Raw genomic sequence first — 23,744 nt, 5'->3', positions numbered from 1 at the left:
AGGTTGATGTGCACACCGTCATCACCCTGGACTTGAAGAGTTGTCCTTAATGTCCCAGCCACCATTTTCCTTAGTCAGCCATGAGTCTCATTTCCATCCTCTGTGTTGACTGTGGCACTTGGGAGAAGAGTGTGTTTGTTTTCAAAAGAACACAGAACACACTTAGGTCCTGATCCGGTGACGCCTCATAGAAAAGCAAATAGAGCAAATGAAAGGAGGAGACACTGCAGTTTGTGTATTGATGTCACTGTAATTCATACGTATAATTAAGTTGGGATTTACTCATAAATTGGAGAAGTGTTTCCAGGGACTCTGGAGTCTCTGAGGGCTATGGAGATGGGCTCCCTCAACAGAAGCACAGAAATTCAGGTCATAAGATAATTCTGGGTGTGGAAAGGAGATGGCATAGGAAGACAGTATAAAGAATTGAAGTGGATGAGTGCCAAATACTTTGCAAAGGAAAAGAGCCAACATTCCTTTCCTTTGTGTTAGAAATGCAAAGTTATAATTGTGCTTAAAGTGATAGGCTTTAAGTCAGAAGAAGAGAATGAAGTTCACTCTTCTCTCCATGGTTACTGCATTTTAAAATGACACTTACAGAAATACAAAAATTAGACAGAAAATAGTTTCTATGTAAACTATCATCTCTCCAATTTCTAACACCAGCGCAGTGCATTTGCTACAAGTGGGAGCAATGCTGATACTGTGGTGCTGGCGCTCAGTTTATTCTGTCATAGTTCTGTAGGCTTTGGAAAGACTGTGTCCACCACCCAGTATCACACGGGGTCTTTCACTTCTCTGAGAAAGCCTCAAGACCCGCCCTCACCCTCTTCACCCTGGTCGCCACTGGTCTTATAGTTTTACCTTTTCCAGACATTGTAAATCTTGTTTAGCCTGGTTCCTCTCACTGGCAGTATACCCAAAGGTTCTTCCATATCCTTCCGTAGGTTGGAAACTTGTTTCTTTTTATCTTTCCTCTTTATAAAAAGTTTTGTTGAGATATAATGCACATACTACACAAATCGTAACTTAGATATATACATAATATAATTTTACTTATAAAATACAGGGCCATTTATATAAAGTATGTGTAATTACAAGGTTGTTTATTATAACATGTGATGTCTATATCAGCAATTGCCATTTTGTATCCATTTGTATTGATTTTTTTTAAATCAGAATCTCATGTGGACTTGAGGTCACTAAGTAACTTAGTTGAATTGACCTTGAACTCCTGATCTTCCTACCCCCATGTCCCCAGGTCAGGGATAAGCAGCCTGTGCTACTGTGCTGGGTTCATATTTCCATTTGTAAGTGTGCCGTTTAGTATGTTCACACATTTACTGTGTTGTGAAGCCACCACCACTCTTGCTTAAACCTTTTAAAATCACTGTCAACGTTAAGCGATAGCTGCTCATTCCCATTCCACTGAGCCTCCATTTTCTATCGTGATTGACTTGGCGGTTAAGCGCACTCACATTGAAGTGGAATTTTCCTGTGTATTTTTTCTTTCTATTAGGCTTCTTTCTCTCACCCTATGGTCCTTGAGTCTCCTCCGTGCGGCAGGATGTGTCAGCATTCCATACGTTTACAGTTAAATAACATTTTATGTTCTGTGCTTATGACATTTAAGCAAATCTGTTCCTCTGGGGTGGTCCTACACGCGAGCCCTTGCAAATAGTGCTGCAGTGAACATGGCTGTGTGACGGTTCCGGCCTCTGCCATCAGTGCTTGCCTTGCTTGGAGAACAGTAGAGTGGCTGGAGCGTGCTAATGTCCGTGTCTGGCCTTTGGAGAATCTGCTGAGCTGGCTTTCGTCCCCATCACAGTGTAAGAGGGTTTCATTATTTCCGTGTCCTTGCTAACACTTGTTTTGTCCGTCTTAAACTTAGGGTTAATCCTAATAGCTCTGAAGTTGGCCTTTGTTGTGCCTTTGACTTACATTTCCCTAAGACTCATGATCTCAAGCATCATGTCCCTGCTGGCGATACAACTGTTTGTTGTCTTTTAGAACTGTCTTTTTGAGTCCTTTGCTTATTTTCAGAGGAGTTCTGTTATTGTTGAGTGTTGAGTTTCAACAGTTCTTTATATATTCTTGGTAAACAAGACCCTTATCAGATAGGTGGCTTGAAAGTATCTTCTGCTGTTCTGTAGTTGCCTTTTGCTTTCTTGATGTGTCTGTCCACCAATGCACAAAATTGTATTGTTATTTTTTAAACAGAGTCTTACTATGCATCCTTAGCTGATCTTGAACTTTGCTATGTAGACCAAGCTGGCCTTAAGCTCACAGAGATCCACCTGCCTCTGCCTCCCTGGTACTGGGATTAAAGATGTGCACCACCACATCTTGCTAAAAGTATTAAATTTTGATGAAGTCTATCTGTTTTTCATTTGGTTGTTTTACTTTACTTATCATACATAAAGCAAATTATTGTTAAATACAAGGCCATGGAGGCTTACACCTATATTTTCTTCTAAGAGTTTTAGAATTTTTAACTCTCTTGTCTCAGTTAGCATTTCTGTTGCTATGTTGAAACACCATGACCAAAAAGCAAATTAGAGAGGAAAGAGTTCATTTGGCTTATATTCCATATCATGAAGGAAGTCAAAACAGGAGCTCAAACAGGGCAGGAACCTGGAGGCAGGAGCTGATGAGGAGGCCGTGGAGGGATGCTTCTTATTGGTGTGCTTCCCCTGGCTTTCTCAGACTGTGTTCTTATTCAACCCAAGGCCACCAGCCCAGGGATGGCACCATTCACAATGGCCTGGGCCCTCCCTAATCAGTCACTAAGAAAATGTCCTGCAGCCTAATCTTATTCTCAGAGGTTCCCTCCTTTCAGGTGACTCTAGCTTGTGTCAAGTTGATGTAAAACTAGCCAGCACACTTACTCTCTTATTCAGATCTTGGATTTCTGTGGACTAAATATTTCTGTATGCTAGGGAGCCTACTTCAATATTTTCACACATAGATGCCTCACCAAACCTGTTGAAACAAATACTCTTCCCTGTTGAGTACACTGGCCCCTTATGAAAGTGATTTCTGTAATCAGCGTCCTCACACATCTGTGTGTCTCTTCATATGCCAGCACATTGCTCTATCTTTAGTAATATTCGAAATCAAGAAGTGTAAGAACTTCAACTCCAGTCTTCCTTTTAAATACATTTTATTTATTCAAGGTCCCTTGCATTTCTTTGTGGTTTTCGTGTCAACTTCTCAGTTTCTATTCAAACAAATGGCAGATAAAGCTTTGGTTGGGATTGCATTGGCTCTCTAGACAAATTGGGGAAGCATTGCTATCTTATTATGAATTTTTCTTTAATTTTTTTTACTTTTTGAGTTTATAATTATATCATTTCTCTCCTCCTTCCAAACTCTCCAACATACTCGGGCCTTGCTCTTTAAAATTTCTGGCCCCTTTTGTGGGAAAATCTGGCTGATTAAGGTCAAAATCCACCATGACTAGATAGCCTCTAGGGTAGGTGAATTTGGGAGACTCCCTTCATTAATGGAGGTTACCTTCTTGGATCTTGTTTAGGGAATTCTAAGCCCCACATATGCCTCTACCTGAGGAATGTCAGGTAGCCTTAATTAGATTACTCCATGTCCTTTCTCCTGGTCAGCTAGCACCTGCGATTCCTGAAATGCTTCCCCATGCTAATGAGGCATTTCGGTACCCTCAGCCAATGACATTTGCTCATCCTGGATGTTCCTACCCTCAGTCCCCCAGAACTTTATAAGCCTTAAATCACTGTAAGTAAAGTTGATCTGCCATCTAATAGCTAGTCCTGTGGTGGCTATTCACAAAACGTACTCACAGGGCTTCTGAACACCCCCAAACCCCCATCCCCATTGTCTCTGCTCCCTTTGTCCAACTAGACCATATCAGAGCCTATGATCCATGAGAGAGTATATTCTTTTTTTTGTTCCTAAATTTTATTTATGAATTAATACAAAACATGGCAGACCGATGTGTCTTAATCCTCCTCCTCCTCCTCCTCCTCTTCCTCCTCTTCTTCCTCCTTCTCCTCCTCCTCCTCCTCGTCCTGGTTGATCTGGAAGTAGCGCAGCTCGTAGCTCTCCTTGCTGTTGGCGACGACGCGCAGCCAGTCTCGGAGGTTGTTCTTCTTCAAATATTTTTTGGTGTGATATTTCAAATACCTTTTGGAGAAAGGCACCTCAGAAGTGACAGTGATCTTGCTCTTGCTCCGCTCGATGGTCACAACCCCTCCGCCAAGGTTACCAGCTTTCCCGTTCACCTTGATCCTCTCCTGGAGGAACTGCTCAAAATTGGCAGCATCCATGATTCCATCTTCTACAGGGTGAGTGCAGTCAAGGGTAACTTCAAAACCTGCTTCTTTTTTTTGCCCCCCTTCGCCACAAGCTTTTTCACAGGCGCCATGGCAGCCGAAAGAGTATATTCTTAAACAGACAAATGCAACCTGATCAGTCTATAAAATGTTGCCTGTGTGTATATGTATTCATAGCTGACCATTTGGTGTTGGATAACTAATTGGTGTGCTCTTCTCTAGTGAATATTTCTCCAGCTCTCAGCATTTTTAGTTACCTGTAGTTCTTTGTCTATGGTTGAGGCTTCACGAGCTTTCTTCCCTCCAGGTTAGCTCGTCTATTGGTATTGTCCATATTCAGGTCTTACTTAGGCAACCATGTTGGTGAGACTTGATGGGTGTAGCTTCTGTTATTTCCAGGAGGCATCATCTCTCAGCAAACTCCCTGTTCCTCTGGCTCTAACAACTGCCTTTTGATTGGCTGTTCTACAATGGGTTCCCTCTGTGGCAAAGAGACGTTTCCTCAATGAAGCATGAGAACTACACTTAGCTGTGAGTATGAAGATAAATATTTCAAATCTAGTTAGGGATTATACTGGATTAGTAAAATGACAGTTGTAGGCTCTCCTCCAAGATCCATGACTTCAGTGCCCTTGAGTAGTCGGCTAGGTTTCCAGAGCCAGGCACGACTTCCTTCTTGTTGAGCAGTCTTAAGCCCAATCAGAAAGCTGTTGGTTACTGCCCCAGTGTGCAGGTCACTACCTCACCCTTAGCACCATTGTGTCATGCTGCTTGTTGATGTGGTCGTTGGCATCACAGCTGGGTACACTGTTGGTTGTCACCCTCCTTGGGAAGCTGAACGTCACCTTCTGGCACCATGAAAACTAGTCCTGAAGGAGGCTTTCAGGTCAGAGCCAGCTCAGGTGCTGGGGCCTGAGTGTCTGAAATGCATGGTGTCTTCAGGGACAGGGCTTACCTTCTACCTCCTGGGGGCAACCAAGGACAGCAGAGTAGCCTATAATGTTTGTGTTTAAGGTTCTCTTGGACAACCCTGGCTAACAACTCAAAAGAGGGCTTCTCATGCCTGGTTGTTGTTGTTAGATAATCTGTGGCTCTTGGGAGAGAGTGTGGTCAGCCCAGATTGGACATTTTCATTTAAACTACATACATATAGTTATATACTGACTTATGTGTGTTATAGGTATCTTTAGGTAGATTGGTAATATATGTGTGATGTCAACCTGACATCAGTTATAGCCATCTGAGAGGAGGGAGCCTTAGTTGAGAAAATGCTCCATACGGTCTGGGCATAGGCCGGCCATGGTGTTACCTGCTTTGAATTCCAGCACTCAGGAGACAGAGCAGGAGATTCTCTGTAAGTTCAAGTCAGCCTGGTCTTCCTTCACAGGGAATTCAGAGATAGCCAGGACTACAAGGAGAGACTGTCACAGCAGGAAGGCATAGCAGTGGGTTGGCACAGTGGCTGGAAGAGCTTCCTGCTCTGACCACTGTGCCTAATCACTGCCATGTTTCCCATTATGGCGGACTCTTACCCATTGGCACCATAAGACAAGCAAGACCTTCCTTTTGTAAGTTATTTTGGTCATGGTATTCTCTCCATGGTGAGAGTAGACAGCCTTCCCTTGATCTTAGTTTTAGGAGAAAAGTTTTCAGGCATTAAATATGATGTTACCTATTTTTTTTTCTTCCTTTCTTTTTTGTTTTGAGACAGGGTCTCACTATTTCGCTCAGGCTAGCCTGGAACTCACAGTCCTCCTGCCTCAGCCTCCATCTTGAATGCTAGGATTACAGGGATGTGATACCATATTGGTTAGCTGTGGGCTTTTTATATTTGCTCAGGCTGAATAGGTTTTATTATGTTCCTGATGCGTTAAGTATATTTTAACTTTATTATCACTATTACTATTCTAGTGTGTGCGTGTGTGCGTGTGTGTGCGTGTGTGCGTGTGTGTGTGTGTGTGTGTGTGTGTGTGTGTGTGTGTGTGTGTGTGTGTGCAGAGGTCTGAGGACAGTTTTCAGGAGTCAGTTCTCTCCCTCTAGCATCCGCAATGGTTTTGGGGATAATTGGGTCATCAGGCGTGGTGGCAGGCCCTTTACCTTCTGATCTATCCCACTGGCCCTTGAGTGTATTTTAAAACTAAGAAATCATGTTGAGTGTTGTCAATGCTTTTTATGCATCTTTCAAGGTGATTATGTGTTTTAAAAATCCTTTTATCCTGTGAATATGGTCTACGACCTTGATTTTCTGCATTCCTAGCATAAATCAGATTTAATCATGGTGTGCATCTTACTTTTTAAGTGTTTGTTTTAGATTAGGTTTTGGGCTTAGCGATGAAATTGAAGAACTCTCCATGAGTTTTTATCCTGCTGTGCTTGATTCATTCGGAAATTTTTATACAAATCAACTTCCATGATGATTAAGTTTTTATTTATTTATTTGATTAAGGTCTCACTGTTTTACTATGCAGTCCAGGCTCAAATCCAGTTCTTCCTGAATTATGATATCAATTCATTTTTGCAAGGTTAAACAATGCTAATTTAAATTTGCAGGTTTCCCCTTGAAAATTCCGGGACAGCTATTTTATCACTGGACTAAGAACTTGGAGGACTCTGTAAAGCAGAGAGGCTACTTCCTGCTCTAAAGAGCTCAGGAACTATTCTGAAGAAGGAACTTGAGAAGTACAGAATCACAAATATCCAGACAGGCCTGTTTATGCATTCATTACAGCTTTTCTGTGAACACGGGTTTGAGCACATTTAAATCCGTCTTCATGGAAGTTTTCAGATTCTCTAACACTTGAGCTTAGGACCAACACTGCAGGTTCCTCAGGGACTGGTCATCCCTAAAACAGCAAGGAAACCTCAGATGAGAGCTGGCTTGTCCACAGAGGATCAGCGCTGGCGTGTCCATAGGGACATCAGGCATGTATCTGTTCACTCTGGAAGGGGCGTTGGCACACGTCACATTTGTTAACTGAATATTTACTAATAAATGACAATCTTGGCACAATTCAGTTTATGTTGCAGTGTGCCTGTGTGAGGATGGCGGATGTGCTGAAAGGTGTTATTGATGGGTTTCTAGTCAGGAGGTTGGCTCCCAACCTGTCTTTGTGCTTTTATCTCATCTCATTGTTGCTCTGTCAACAAGCTCTGCTAATGTATTACTTTGTATTGTACCCCAGAAGTTCTTTCCCCTCAAAAATATTCATTTCTTGATGTCGAATGACCCTTTAGTCTTCCAGTCCCCCTCAGAGACCCTTTCCCGAGTATGCCCACTCTCCTTCCCCTCCCTGAGTAATAGTGTGTGCTGTATTGTTTTATTCATGTCAGCATGGTGCCTTTTAGGATCTGCTGTGTGGATATATGTGTTAGATGTCTATGTAATCTCCTTAACCAGATTCCTAGGGCACACACCATGTGTGAGTTTTTTTTTTACCATCAAACTTTCACACATTTAAAAAAAAAAGGAGGCACCCAAAATAAGGTCTTGGACCATCAAAAAAGTGTTGGATAAAAATGTTGTTACCAGGGGTTGGGGATTTAGCTCAGTGGTAGAGCGCTTGCCTAGCAAGCGCAAGGCCCTGAGTTCAGTCCCCAGCTCTGAAAAAAAAGAAAAAAATGTTGTTACTGGATAAGAGAAGGAAAGAGGTGTAGTTCACTGTCTCTCAGAAAGTCCAAGAACACGCTTTGTGACCCAAGTAATTCTCACTGGAAGCCTGTTTGACTCACAGATCGGCAAGAGACCAGATTCTCTTTAAGAAGAAAAAGAGACTTCTGGCTTCGTTGGTCGACCCCTGATTTTGCTGTTCTCCTGGTATGTTTTTTGGGGGATCTACTTTGACTGCACCCCACAAAGTTTAATAAGCTGAATTTTCATTCCACTCAATTAAAGTCAGTTTTGCTTTCCCCCTTCTTTATTCTTTAACCCATGTATTATTCAGAGTTGTGTTGTTTAATTTCCAAATATTTTTGGATTTTCTAGCTGTCTTTTTGCTGATGTCTAGAGTAATTTTGCCATGGTCTGAAAACAGATACTGTGTGATTTTATATTCTTGTAGATGTATTGATATGTGCCCTGGCTTAGAACATGGCCTGTCTTGGTGACTGTTCTGTGTGAGCTTGATGAGAAGGAAGTAGCCTATAAAGGTCTAGTCCATTAGCTTCTCTCTGTGGATTGTGAGGCTCTTGTTGGATGTGTCAGTGCTAAGGACTGTTTTGTCTGCTCAGAGAACGACACCTATACTGCCATGCAGTGCCCTTCTTACCATGGACGAGCTTCCTTGGTCTGAGTTCTGATGCATCTGAGATTAGTTATGCTCGCTATAGCTGCTCATGCTTTCTTTTGATTAGTGTTAGTCTGGTATATACTTATAGGTTTATTATTTTTTAATCATGGGGCATGAGTCTTTGAAAGGCTATTCATAGACAAAATAGTTTTTCTTACCACCCCCATCCCCGTGTGTGTGTGTGTGTGTGTGTGTGTGTGTGTGTGTGTGTGTGTGTGTGTGTGTGTACTGAGGCCAGGGGAGGGCATCAGCGTCCTCTTCTATCAGTCGCTGCCTTATTCCTTTGAGCCAGGGTCTCTCTGAGCACAGGGTTTATGTTTCTCAGCCAGGCTAGTAGTGAGCCAGCCCCACCAATCTTCCCACCTCCGTTCTTCACAGTGCTGGGACATAGGCTTGTGAGAGAACATATCCAGCTTGTAATGTGGGTGCTGGAAGCTGAACTCAGGTCCTTGTGGTTGTTCAGGTTGTTGTGGTCTTTAGTCATTGATCTATCTCTGTTGCTGGTAAATGTAAGACTTTTTCTTCAGGAACAGCCATATCAGGCTAGTTCATCTTCCTGACCCCTAAAGAGTGTCTCACTTTGCTACTCAGACCAGCCTACAACTTGCTGTCCTCCTGTCTTAGTCTGCCCAGTATCTACGACTACAAGTACAAGCCACTATACCCAGCTTCTCCATTTACTTCTAATTCTTAGTATGTTTTTATATTTAAAACTTCTTGCAAACAACATTTAGTTGGATCTTGCTTCTTGGGGCCATTTCTGTCCTTTAATGGGCGACTTAGCTCACTAGTACTCGGACTGATTTCTGATAGTGGGATAAATACCTGCCATTTTTCTCATGGTTTCAATCTGTTGACTTTGGTTTTTGTCTCCTCCCTCCCTCCCTCCCTTTCCTTCCTTTACTGGTGCTTAAATATAAGACATGATGTATACCAACTGTCTTTGTGTTTAATTGGCAGTTTTATATGATCTCACTTTCTCTTCTCTGGTGTGTCAGCTCTACATCCTTTTCACTCATTTTTGTGGACCTTGCAGTTTGTAGTATACATTACAGCTGGTCTGGCATCATTATTAAATAACACTATGCTATGGTTTGGTTAAATATCTGAGAGGCTTGGTTTTTGGTCAGTGGCACTATTAGGGAGTAGGTGGTGGACCTTTCAAGAGGTAGAGCCTAGTGGGAAGCCATCGATAGCACAACTTTGAGGAGGATTTATGAGACCCTAGTCCCTTTCTCTTCTCTTTCATGTTTCATGTTTCATGAGGTGAATAGTTGTTTTGTTGTTTGTTTGTATTAAAAAACCACATTGTGCCTTATTGTAGGCCCTAAAGCAGAAGGACCAATCAGTCATCATGACCTGAAACTTTTTTTTAAAGATTTATTTATGTATCATATATAAGTACATTGTAGCTGTCTTCAGACACACCAGAAGAGGGCATCAGATCTCATTACAGATGGTTGTGAGCCACCATGTGGTTGCTTGGAATTGAACTCAGGACTCTTCATCACTGAGCTATTTCTCAACAACCCCATGGCCTGAAACTTCTAACAGCAAGAGTCCAAATAAATCTGTCCTCTGTTTAAGTTGGTATGTGTTACAGCTAGGGAGCGCTGACTAGTGCATGCTACACAACCTTGTGGGTAATGTTAGTATCTTATAAGAACAAGGTAATTCTAGTTTTCCCTCTGATACCTTATATTATTGCCATCATTCATTTTGCAGATACATAACAAATATATTCTTACCACCATTGCAATAGGCTCTCACATAGCCAGGCTGGCCCTTGAACTCACCCTGGAGCCAAGAATGACTTTGGACTTTGGATCCTCCTGCACACACCTCCCAAGTACTACTGGGATTACAGCTATGGACCACCAAGCCAGGTTTGCAAAGTACTGGAGTCGGTACTGAGGGCTCCCTGTGTGCTAGGCAAGCATTCTACCAACTGAGCTGCATCCAGCCCCAGCGTTAGTTATGATTCTGAAAAACACTGCTGTGAGATTCATAAAGAATAGGAAAGGAAACATGTTTGTTTTCCTTTCACTTACACTGACTCTGGTGCTTTCTTCTGCCATGAAGATCTGCTTCTGGCCTTTGCTGTTTTACTTCTTATTAAAGAAGTTCTTTGAACATTCCTTTCCAGGCAAGAGCTCTGACAGCAGATCCCTGAGTTTCGGTTGGAGAAACCATTTCCCCTTCTCATTCGAAGGGCATTCACAGGGTGCAGAACTCTAGCCTGGTGCTTTCTCTTGCATCAGTTTTAATATTTCTTGTCGTTTCCCTCCTGGTTGCATGGTTTCTAAGGAGATGGTGAATATGAGTCTTGCCTTTGCTCCTTTATGGGGAAGGCTTTCTACCCGTCTGACTTCTTCCTGTACCTTTGATTTTCTGGGGTTTGAAAAGGATAAGCCAGGTCCTTTTCTGAGCTAACCTGGACCACAGTCTGACATGCCCTCACTTGGCTGTCGCTGCGTATTTGGTCTGTTAGTTTCTTTCCCTCTCTCTTCAATCTCCACCAACAGCCATTAAGTCATGGCTGTCCTGCAGGTATGGATATTCCGCTCTGTTTCTTATTCATGCATTTCTCTCTGAGTTTCTCCAGAGATGTTCTCAACCTGGAATGTTCTTTGCTCAGCCATGTCCTGTCTAAAGGTGCTCTTGGGTGTTTTTTCATCGTCATGCTTTCCTTTTGGTTCTCGTTGCTTTTCCACCCCTGCCTGTGCTGCGTCTCTATCATTGCTCACCGCCCTGTTATCCCTGAGTACTGCCTGCCTCTCAGCCTTCGAGGTTTCATGGCGATTCCAGCATCCCTGCCAGGTTTGATGGTACTTTTCATGCTTGTTCTGTCTTCAGACTGTGCTTCTTGCCTTTCAGTCTGTCTTGTAAATCTTCTCCAATCACTGGGCTTGATGAACAAGTGGGTGGGACTACAGTGGTGTCTTGGTAAGGAGAGGAGGCAGTGAGAATGTGCTTGCTAGGTCTGTTTTAGTGAGCCTGTGCTTCGGGCATGAGCGTCACCTGTCTTTCCACTTACCCCTCCTGCCCCCTCTTCAGTGGTGGGACCGCTAGACTGTGTAGTTTAGAGTTGGGTATTTCTCTTCTCCTGGATTGGTGAGGTTCAGCATAGCCTATCAGATTAGTGCTAGTTAACACCTTTCCCTGAGAGAAGAGCTTAAGAAAGGTAGAGTGCTCTGGTCTGTTTAAAAAACAGTTCTAATCCTATCTCTCCCCCAACAGAAAGAACTGGGATTTATAACTGGACATCACCACAAGCACACAGATGTAGGAAAAGCATCTGTAGGGTTTGGACTATCCATAGCTTGAGGCACCTACTGGATACCTTAGAACATATCCTAGGGGAAGGGTTCTGCTGGGAATATCATCTCTAACAGAGACAATGAGGTAAGGCTCAGGGGATGTAAGGCTGCACAACCAATAAACTGAACGCAACTAGAACTTGTGCATCCCATGAGTCATGAATGCACCCCACTTAGTCATGTTCTGTTACTATGCTAAACATCCTGTCATAACTGAGCCTATAAAATACCTTAACCAGGGTTCGTTGAACTTCTAGAATGTGCTTCTTAATTAAAATTGTTTAGAAAATACCCAATGAAATGTGAAACTTGTCATACTACCAAATCATACACTTAGACAAATATGGTTTTGTTTTTCAAGACAGGGTTTCTCGGTGTAACCAGCCCTGGTTGTCCTGGACTTGCTTTGTAGACCAGGCTGGCCTCGAACTCACAGAGATCCACCTGGCTCTGCCCCCTAAGTGTTGGGATTAAAGGCATGTATCAGGACGTTCAGTGATACTCTTCTTTTTCTTTTAAGATTTATTTTAGTGTGTGTGTGTGTGTGTGTGTGTGTGTGTGTGTGTGTGTGTGTGTACATACATTGTCTTCATCCACAGCAGAAGAGGGCATCAGATCCCATTACAGATGTTTGTGAGGCACTATGTAGTTGTTGGGATTTGAACTCAGGACCTCTGGAAGAGCAGTCAGTGCTCTTAACCGCTGAGCCATCTCTCCAGCCCCAGTGATATTCTTCTAAAGCTAGAGTTTTGAAAATATGTTCATTATAGGTTGTTAAGTGCCTTTTTATTCTGAACTAAGTGAGTTGTGAAATTGCAGTTGCTTTTATTTACATAGGCCATTTTTGCATGTATCCACAGATTTAAATTAAAGGCATATTTCAAAAATGGACACATTTTACAAGAACAAAATTTCAGTCTTATTAGAAAGCTATGTTAAGCCTTTTTCCTGGAAGTAGCATACATTGGTACATTGCTATATTGGCTTTCTAGGGCCATCCTCAGCCCCTCTCTTAGGAAACAAGGCAGCTCATAGCCATATTCATGGCTAGTTTGTACACAGGGTTCTTCTGCTTCTCTGTCCCATCTCCAACAGCGATGGGCCACACCAAGAACTTATTCACCCTCCAAACCTTAAACAAACTAAGCCTTTTAAGCCCTCGATCACAACTGTACATCAAAGCACAGAGGCACGTATTCTAGAAATATCGTGTTTTATTTATATTTATATCTATACTTAGGCTATAAATGACTAAAATCTCTTGTGGAGGTTTGGATTCAGGTTCCCAGAGGAGGAAAGAAAACACCAGGTATTTGATTTCTTAAAGATTTAGACAGAGAAGGAACATAGGCAGTGTGGGCCGGAGGGAAAGCAGAACCAAGATTGTTCCTTTCTAAGCAACCGTAAGTAACTCTAAAGACCTGAGCTATTTACAGAAGTTCAAGGAAAGAGAGAAAAATAACCTTTTTCCTTTTAAGATAGGGTATCTCTACATAGCCCCACCTGCCCTGGAACTCACTATGTAGTGAACTCACAGAGATCCCTTCCACTACCAAACATGGTGGAAAGATGGCTGGGGCATTAAAGGTTGGACTCATTACCAAAAGTGCAAGAAAAGCACCCCTTTGAATGCAGGAGTATTTGCTTCAGATGTGATTAGTCACGGCTGCAAAGTCAAACAGCTGCAGTGGAAGCATTAGCTGCAGTGTGGAAGCATTACTCCTTGTACAGAGACGTCTAGACGTGGGGTTGCAGGAGACTGACAGCTCTCAGCCAGCATGAGGCAGCAGCTAAGTGCCATGGAAGGAAAACTCTCTAGCTTCAGAGTGGGTCAGACCTATTGTTTTCTTTTCCCCCCTACTCAGGACAGACAGCACTAGTCAAAACTTTAATCTGATGTGTGGTTGCAAGACTAATAAATGCAGGTGTAGATGCTCAGTGGTGCAGGGCTAGGGACGCAGGCTCCCTGAGTACATTTGTAGAGATTCCCTGCAACAGTCTTTTTTTATGAAGAAATAATTTCCTTTAACAAACACATTACAGGTTTTGGGTCATCATGAGCCTGTGGCTTTAAGTTATATCACGGTGCATTTAAGCACAGTTGTTTATTTAACACAGTGGCGTGTTTCCGCCATTTGTTCCCTTTCAACAAATTGAGTTGGACTGATAATTGTGAGAGCAAGAAGCAAGACGTGAATTCATTTAAAGTTGAAAGTGACCTTCACCCACCTGTGTAGTCTTCCCCGTCGTATTCCTTATTTATTGTGCCCAGCAACTGCAGAAAAGCAAACAGAAAAGAGAGAGGCAGGCGAGTGTTGGCAGTGCTGTGTCAACACTGTTACTCTGGATTCTCATCAAATAAATAGCGATGGATCATAGGCCAAGGTCAGTCAAAGAATTGAGGTGCGCACTGTTGACTTTACAGAGCCTGTCTCTGCTCCAACTCACTAACACTCTGACTTTGGGCGAGTTTCTTCATCACCTCAAACCTTGCTATTCTCCTTTGTAAAGTGGACTTGATAATGAACTCAGAGAGTGCCTGTTGGCATCAGAGATGTGTTTGAGGGTCAGCCATATAACAAGCCGTCCGTCAGTCTGATACTGTTAGGGCCCAGTCTTTTGTTACCTGCATTTCTTGGGACATGCGCTCTCAATGAAAGAGACAGAGCTCAGAGTGCTCAGGTGGAAGGCCTTGCCCGTGGTCCTGGGTAAGGGATGCAGTTCTCTGCCAGCCCTAGCCCTGTCCCCTGTCCATCATGTCCCTAGTATATGGCATTAAGACCTCAATTTACAGCAAATTCTCTCTCTCTCTCTCTCTCTCTCTCTCTCTCTCTCTCTCTGTGTGTGTGTGTGTGTGTGTGTGTGTGTGTGTGTGTGTACCCCTGTTGGTGGGAGTGATAATGAGGTCCCTTTATTTGCATGTTTGGTTTTCATGGGGAGATGTTGAACATTTGCCTCCTGAATGACTGACAGTCTGGTTGGGTGGCCAGTGTGCCTCTGTAGGCCTAAAGAAAGGACTGGTGGCTCACAGGTACAGTGTGTATGGAGGGTGGGCAGGGGAAGTCACCTTTGAAAAATTGTTTCATTATTTATAATAATAAGTCACCATGGTAAATAATGACATGAAAAAGAGTAAAAGGAAACGGGGGGAGTGTTAATCCCATTTTTATTATTGAAACAAAATGCCAAAGGCAACCAATTTCTGTAAAGAAAGGAGGTCAGTTAGCTCACAGTTCTAGGGGTTTGGAGGCAGGGTTCTAGTACCTCTAGAGAAAACTTCATGGAAGTTGGAGTCCCAAAACTGGGAGGAAGGAATCCATCTCAAAGCATGAAGCCAGAGACTGCGGGTCTTTTACAAGATCGAGGTCCCAAGTTAACGTAAGCCCTCCCGCTAGGCCCGCCTCTTGGAGATTGCAGCTGCCCTGTCACACTGGAGAAGCCAGGGCAACACACTAGTCCCTAGGGAACGGCTCAAGCCATGTATTAAGTGCAGCTACGGGGCGGGGAGGACTCTCGTGCTGGGGACTTTTCACCATTTGCCAATCATTTAGTGCCAGTGACCAAGATTGTTTTATTGTTTGACTATTTTTTCTTCTATAAATTTGTTTCTTTTCCTCTTATATTTTACCAAGAAAATTTAGGGATTTACATATTTTAGATTTATCTAATTTAATTAGTTACAAATTTTATAAGAACTCGCCCATACATGGTGGAGAAATGATCTAGTGTCAAATAGCACTGAATAGAAAACAGAGCGCCAAGTGGCCAGCAGTCCACAATTAAATATTCTAATATCACAGAGAGGACTTTAAAAATCAGTCAGGAGAATGGGGCTAAGAGGATCAGGGGCTGGAGATGCAGCTCAGTGGTAGCAGAGTGGTTGCCAGCATGCGTGAGGCCCTGGGTTTGATGCCAGTACCACAAAAAGAAATAATAATAAAAAAGCTCACCTATGCCTGGCCAACCCATGCTATAGACAGATTTTGTAATCTAGAAGGCTGAGCAGCTGATATTTATCAAGTCCAAAGTCCAAGTAAACAAATGTGTGTGTGTGTGTGTGTGTGTCCTCATAAAAGTGTCAAATAGTGTTTGGAGGAGAGTGCTTGCAGCAAGTGTGGGGACCTGAGTTCACTCCCTAGTTCCCACATGAAAAGCCAGACTCGTAGCACTGAAGGGAGACAGGAAGGCATTGCTGCGACTCACTGGCCAGCAGCCTGCTCAGTGAGCTCCAGGTTCAGTGGAAGACCAAGTCTAAAACAATCAGGTGTTGAGTACAGGACAATAGTCATGAGACATGTGCTTGGTCCAAAGAGCACACTATGAAGTTAAGGAGGATCAGGAGTTCAAAGCTAGCCTCAGCTACATAGCAAGTTTCAAGTCTGTCTCGGCTCTGTCTCAAAACAACAAAACAAGAAAACCCAAGAACTCTTGGAAGGCTGACATTAGACTTAGAGGGTGTAAAGCTAAGAGAGAACCAAGAAGCTCCACAGCCTCCACACCTTGGCTTTATGTTCCTAGGTGTGTGTGCGGCTCAGATACACTCCCACATGCTCTGGAAGGCCCGGAATGCCGAGAGGCAGGGAGACTGGCTTGGCAGCGTGGCGCTGCATCATGACCTTGAGCTTAGGTACTAAAGACACTTGGAAGGGAATGTCTACCTTTTCTCAGGCGCCGACTCCTTCCTGGTGTGCTGGGTACACAAGGACACATAGGGCCCACAAGGACACGTGGATATGTAGCTCTGTGATTTGATCAGGGCGAGCGGTCTGTAAGCAGCAGTCCCCAGTGAAGCCTTCTTTAGGAGTCCAGTTCCTCCCCTTCGTCAAGTGCTTCCTTCTCCAAGAAACATCCCATCTAACTCCTCCTAGAACCTCCTTCAAGGTGGAGCTAGCCAGATCACACTTGACCTGCTGTTAATTCTCAGTCCCAGCCAAGGCAGTGAAGGTGGACAGGCCACTTGTGGGTCCTCAGCTCTACTTGGTCAGTGAAATGAAGGGTCTCAGCCAGATCAGGCCTTGGCCTATTTTCTCCTTTTTTCCAAGACATTTCATTCATTCAGTCACACTCACTCTCTCTCTCTCTCTCTCTCTCTCTCTCTCACACACACACACACACACACACACACACACACACACACACACACACACACTACAGTTTCTCTATGTAGCTCTGGCTTCCTGGCTATCCCGGAACTCTCTCTGTAGACCAGGCTGGTCTAGAACCCAAAGATCCTCCTGCCTCTGCCTTTCAAGTGCTGGGATTAAAGGCATATGCCGCACTGCCTGGCCTCATCTCTCTTTTGATAATGCAATACTAAGAGAATTGTAATCTGTCACCTATAATTCCCTATTCTCATAGAAAAGGCAACTGCCTTGGCACTTTCTTAGCAAGAAGACAGATATCCTAATGGGACTCCCTTTTCTCTACCCAGAAGCACAGTTTTGATGGTTGGTGATAATTCTGAGCTACTTGAGTTGCCCTATTTTTTCTTAGTATTGTCTGATTTACAATGCTCCCAGTATCCTCTCACAGAATTTTCTGGATGGGTTGTCCCAAGACATTATTCCATTTCTCTATTGGTGAAGAACATTTCTCAACCCTAGAGAAATAGTAGTACAAGTCATGATTGATTTTTCAGTATCCATTCACTGGACCCCAGAAGATCAGCTATGAAAATGTTAATGTGCCATTAGAATTGGGCATTTCTCACAACTCAAGCAGAGAGGTTGATGGGTCAGAAACACAGAAGGTATCCTAGCTCTGGCCGCATAGCCACATCCAAGGCCTCAAGTCCAGAAGCTACTGGACTGTTAGCTTCTAAGATAATCTCTCTATTCTAAATATGGGGGCTCCACTGGGTAGACTAACTGGCGCCTGCTCGGTAAAGAGAAGGCTCAGCACAGGAGTAACTGTGTCCATGTTTCCGGACAAAGCCACAGTCAAGCAAGGACTTGACTTACTCTCAAAGGGCAGAATAGTCAAGACAGACAGACCAGAGGAGCCAGAACCCCTCTCAAGCCAAGTGACCTGAGGGCCAGATTCTCAACTGGTCTTACCAAACAAAACAAAACAAATCAACAACCAAAAGGTTAATTTTGTTCATTTACATGGATTTAAGCACCCAACAGGAAAGTATGGCAAAAACCAATAGTGATTAGTATGCTGTTTTTAATAGTTCAAGGGACTCTCACACCACAGCCATAGACTTAGCAATGAACGATGTTATTTAGACAACTATTTCTTGCTAATAGTTTCCTTTTTAAAAAATATTTATTTTTATGTGTATGAGTGTTTTGCCTGCATGTATGTCTGTGCACTGTGTGTGTGTGTGTGTGTGTGTGTGTGTGTGTGTGCGCGCGCGCGCGCGCGCGCGCGCGCGCGCACGGTATCTACAGAGGCCAAGAGAGGGCATCAGATCCTCTGGAGCAGCAGTCGAGGGTCTCAAGCTGTTATGTGGTTGCTAGAACTCGCACCTGGTTTTCTGGAAGAGTCAGCGTTCTTAATTATTACTGAGCCATCTTTCCAGCCCCAAAATTCAGAATTTTCTTTCTTTCTTCCTACCTTTTTTTAAAAGATTTATTTATTTATTTTATGCATATGAGTACACTATAGCTGTCTTCAGACACACCAGAAGAGGGCATCAGATCCCATTACAGATGGTTGTGAGCCACCATGTGGTTGCTGGGAATTGTACTCAGGTCCTCTGGAAGAGCAGCCAGTGGTCTTAACCGCTGAGCCATCTCTCCAGCCTCTCAGAATTTTCTTAACAAGGAAAATGCTGCCCAGATATAGTTTGTCCTGACATGGGCTTAATTCAATACTGCAGCACCTACCTACAGCCAAGAAAGACAGGCCCGCTAGTGTCTTAACCTGAAATTCTAATGATGGTTACCTTTGTTCCTCTCCCTCTAAAGAAGCCATCTTGGAGAGACCGCGGGCTGTGGCTCTCCTGTTTCCAACAGTGTTTCTAGGTGTAGGTTTATCATTACTGACTTTACATGGAGGTTGGTTTTCCCCACTCTGATTTTGTAGTGCAGGAAATGTAATCTATTGAGCCTCGGAATTTTTGTAATTAATTTTTTGGGGCTTGGCAGTGAAGAACACTGGGAACAGCACTTGGTGCCAAGCCTGATCACTGGGTTCAACCCTCAGATCCCACAGGGTGGAACGAGTGAGCCGACTCCTGCAAGTTGTCCTCTGACCTCCGCACTAGTACCATGGCCTTTACTATTCACACAGCACATACTCACACCGAATCAGCATAAAATATTTGCTATTTTTATTATTCCACCATGTGGATTCTGAGGCTAGAACTCTGTTTGCTGGCTACAAGCTCCTTTACCCATTGAGCTTTCTCACCAGTTCCTTTGGATCCTTTAAAGCAGTCTCCTGTGTAGCCCTGGCTGGTCTTGAACTTGTGATCCTCCTGCCTCAGCTTCCTGTGTGCTTATAGGATTACAAATATGTATGAACAAAGACAATTTTTAAAGTAATATTTTATTAATTTTTGAGTACTTCATACATGCACACAATATATTTTTATCTTATTCACACCCTACTCCTTCCCTTAACTCTTCTGGAAACCCTCCAATCACACTCCCTCCCCAACTCCAGGCCTTTTTATTCTTTTTTTTTTTTTTAATAATCCACTGGTTCCACTTTGTGCTAAGTATTGAGTCTTCCACTAGAGCGTCTACCTACCTGCGTAACACCACACCCTTGAAGAAAACTGACTCTAAAAAGTCTCCCATCAACTGTCCATAGCTCCCCAGGTAGGGGTAAGGACTTATGTGTTCTTCTTGCCTCTGTGCTGGAATGCTGACTGGCTGGATCTCATGCAGGTCTTGGTCAGGCAGCCCCAGCTGCTGCGATGTCACAAGTACGGTGGTCCTGTCTCGTTCAGAAGGCAGTGTATGCTCCAGTCCTCCTGGTCCTCTGCTCCTATGGTCTTTCTGTAGTAAGTGTGATGCAGATGTCCCATTACAGTTGAGCTTCCAAAGGCATGGGTTCTGTACAAAGAGGTTTCTCTGATGAGGTCAGAACTGCACTAATTATGGGCATAGATAAGTGAATTTAGAAGGCACTTTGATGCTTTAGTCAGTTTAGTAAAATAATAGCCACAGGTTCTCCCCCTGGGGACTGCGAGCTTCCCAGTCAGGGTTTCCTGGCCACATTTGCAGATCATTTTGATGTGAGGATTCAGGAATTACCTGTAGTTCCCAGCACTTGTCTTTCTGAACTCTGCTCTTTTACTATTACCTAACTATCTTCTTTGGAAACTTCTGGATGTATACTGGGGCCTTGCTGTCTGTCTTGTATGGCTTTGAGTTACTTTTGTTCTTGTGGCCTGGCTGCTGCTGTACCTTGAACACACGGTGCTGTTTTCCTCACGGCTCTCTTCAGCTGTTGAGTGTAGGATGGTGAGGGTGGTTATGGTTAGCCTCCATTTGACTGTAGCTTCCTTGCTGGGATGTTTGTCCACTCTTTCCTCTGGTCTTATTTCCTTTATGCTCATCTTGAGTTTGCTTCATCACTCCATGCTCTTGTCTACATAGTTGAGCTGTGCATTGTCTTTTAAGTGTGTGTGCGTGTGTGTGTGCATGTGTATGTGTGGGTGGGTGGGTGCGTATGTGTGTGTGAGAGTGTATGCGTGGGTGTGCACGTGTGCATGTTTGTTTGTGTGTGTGCATGTGTGTGCATGTGTGTGTGCATGTGTGTGCATGTGTGTTTGTGTGCATGTGTGTGTGCATGTGTGTTTGTGTTTCTGTGTATGTGTGTGCATGTGTGTTTGTGTGGGTGGGTGTGTGCATGTGTGTGTGTGAGTGTGTGTGTGTATGTGTATGTGAATGTGTGTGTGTATGTGTGTATGTGTGAGAGAGAGTGTGTGTGTGTGTGTGTGTGTGTGTGTGTGTGTGTGTGTGTATGCTCATGCATGTGTGTAGCAGTCTGGACAACTTTTGGGATTCCATTCCTTCCTTTCACATTGTTGGAGGCAGGTCACTTGTTCCAGTCACTCTGCCACTCTGTCTGTGCCAGCTGGACCAGAGCTGCTGATTCTCTTGACTCCTCCCACTTCACTAGGAGGGCAGGGATTATAGGTGTGAGCTGCCATGTCTGTCTCACTTGGCATGCAGGTTCCAGGGATCAAACTTAGGTGTCAGGCTTGGGCAAGAAACAGTCTGACCTTCTGAACTAGCTCTCCCGCCCTGTGCTAATTTCTCAATGGTTTACTTCGACATCTTTTAAAGAAAAATTTAAAATCCTACAGAATACTGATTGTGCAGAGAAGATCCGCTGGATACATTTCATGGAGTGGGACTAGTCTTACTGACTGTAGTACGGGTTAGAGTGATGGCTTCAGACTCATGGACAAGGAGGGTCTTCAGCCGCACATGCTCACTTGGCCTTCGTGGTTGCTCAGTTTTATCTACTCTGTTCCCAGCGGGGCTCCAGGACAGGCTTTACCAAAGTGGCTTGGAGTTTGAGCCTTGGAGTAGAAGTAGGGTATGCAGACCCAGGCTAGGGCCAACAGGTGGCTTAACCCAGTTCCATGTGGTAAGGCTGTGTTGTGCCCTCTTCTAGGTCCATATAAGTAGCTCTCAGTAGATCTATCCCAGAGAGCAGTGAGTGCCCTCATCCCCTCTCACTTTCTTTTCATAAACACAGACCTTTACCTCAAAGGGAGATAGATCTCTGACACCGAAGTGGTTCAGGTCCTCACCATCAGATCAAGAAAGCCCAGCAGCCCTGTGGCTCCAGCCACACATGTGGCTTTCTCCTTTGTATTTCTCTGTGCAGTTTTTTTTTAAATCTTGTTTTTGAGGCTAGCAATGGCTGCTACTGCCAGGTGTTTAGAGCAGAGCAGAGCAGAGCAGTACTTTGAAGCATGGCTTTACTGTGCCAACACGACGGATGGGGTTTTGTCTTGCCTATTTGTTTTTGTAGTGCTGTGGACGGAAGTCACAACCTTGATGTTCCTAGGTAGGGGCTCCACTAGACACCCTTTCAGCCCCTGACTGAAGCGGGCTTTGTTTTTAATAGAAATAACCTGGTCAGAGACTTTAGATCAGTGCCTGTGGGTCGGGACTCCGCTGGGAGGGGGGGTGGTCACACATCATATTCACATTATGATTCACAACAGTGGCAAATTTACAGTTGTGAAGGAGCAACAAAATAATCTTATGGTTGGGGGTCACCACAACATGAGCAGCTGTATTGAAGGGTCCTAGCATTAGGAAGGTTGAGAACCCACTGATGTAGAGACTTCGCACTTTCTTCCTGTCCCTGCCCTCTTTAGAAGGTAGATTAGAGGGAAGATTAATAGGTAAATAACTACCTACTGTAGGCAACAAACCTCTGAACTCAGGGAGATGGAGAGGGAGGATAGAGTTAGTGGGTGTGGTTGGTAGGCCTGATATCTGAGTGGGGAGGGCACTGTATGTTTGTATTCCCCACTTAGAATGGAAGTAAAATTCACCACAAAAGCAATACAGCAGGGAGAGGGGAGGTAGGACTGCTGTTCAGGAGGAAGAGGACGTTAACATATCTTCTGTAACACATTCTTCTATAATAGACCTTAATGCCCAGGACCTCTGAATCTCTCTTCCCCCAGCATTGGGGAACATTCCTTGCCGTGCGTCTCCATTTCATACACTCCTTAAGTGTCCTGGAGACAAGCAAGTGTAGCTCTGGCCTTTGTGGATGTTGGAAGAAAGGCCATCTCTCAAACGGGCAGCTTTAAACTGGCACAACTCTAAAGGACTCATGTAACATGCTCTCTGGGTGGCTGGAAGGAGGGCCTGGCCAGGTCTGAGGCCCAGGTCTGTGTACCCACCTTACTAAGACTTCAGTGACTGCACCCCACATTCATGTCCAGCATGTCACTCCTCCATACTTCTTTGAAAAACTTGTTTTGGCTTGAAACAACCCCTTGATACTCCCTGGGTGTTTCACCCAACAGGACCCGAGTACACACGCATACTTGTGCCCGTTTCTTGCTGTGTCTTCAGTGCTCAGGACACTCCCTCAGCTGCTTGAAGGATGATTCAGTGACTGCAGAGGCAACTGTGCTTGGACCCCAGTCTCTTGCATGGCTGCTCTAGTGATTGTTGCCTCCTTACCATGTGTTTGAGACGGCCAGGTTGGCTTTCTGCTCGGCCCTCCTTCTTTCACGTTGTTAGGTTTCAGACCCAGGACAAGGGGCTGAGGTGCACGTTTTACATATCAGAGCATAGCTGGCCTCCTTTCTCCCAGCACCCGTCAGTCCCTACCTAGCATACTCTATCCCCAACCCTGAACTTTCCAGTCCAAGGGCAGGACTGCCCTTCCTCCAGAGACTCTGCTATTTAACCCAGACATCTTGGGTTCTCCCTGTCTTCCTATTCCTATTCCCCCTTTTCTTTTCTCTGCATGGTCACTTTCTCCCCCCGCCCTCTTTCCTTGGGACCAGTGAACTTGCCTTCCCCAGCAGCTTCCCAGTGACCCTGTGTTTCATGTACTCTAATCTGGCTTGAATTGACTCAGTTCACCAGTGGAGAAATAACTTTCCACATATTGATCTTGCCCCCATTCCAGGTCCTTATTATTTTTATGTGTTTATTATTATTTTTCCACATTTTGTGCTTTTCTCTTTAAAATGTTTATTATGTTTACTTTATGTGTATGAGTGTTTTCCTTGCATGATGTATGTATATCGTGTGCGTGCCTGGTGCTGACAGAGGCCCGAGGAGAGTGCCGGATCCCTGGAACTAGTGGTAATCATGGTTGTGAGCCACTATGAGGGTCTGGGAACCTGGGACCGCAAGGCAGCAATACTCTTAACTGCCAAGCCA

At 44.2% G+C, this 23,744-nt stretch overlaps 1 protein-coding gene and 1 pseudogene across 5 annotated transcripts in view; one reads left to right on the top strand and one right to left on the bottom strand.

The window, feature by feature from the left end:
- Enthd1 (ENTH domain containing 1) overlaps window positions 1–23,744 on the top strand; it is a 114,953-nt gene that overhangs the window by 6,005 nt on the left and 85,204 nt on the right. The window contains exon 1 of one of the 5 annotated variants that reach the window (XM_063264271.1): window positions 5,109–5,193. The exons of the other annotated variants lie outside the window; for them this stretch is intronic. The gene's annotated coding sequence lies outside the window, so the exon portion shown is untranslated. Of the gene's footprint in view, window positions 1–5,108; window positions 5,194–23,744 lie in introns of those variants that run through there. 5 annotated transcript variants of the gene reach the window in all.
- Rpl22l1-ps3 (ribosomal protein L22 like 1, pseudogene 3) lies at window positions 3,915–4,993 on the bottom strand (annotated as a pseudogene).

The sequence above is a fragment of the Rattus norvegicus genome, chromosome 7 (genome assembly GCF_036323735.1).
Source record: "Rattus norvegicus strain BN/NHsdMcwi chromosome 7, GRCr8, whole genome shotgun sequence".
NCBI classification, from domain to species: domain Eukaryota; kingdom Metazoa; phylum Chordata; class Mammalia; order Rodentia; family Muridae; genus Rattus; species Rattus norvegicus.
This window is presented reverse-complemented; position numbering and strand designations above follow the sequence as displayed.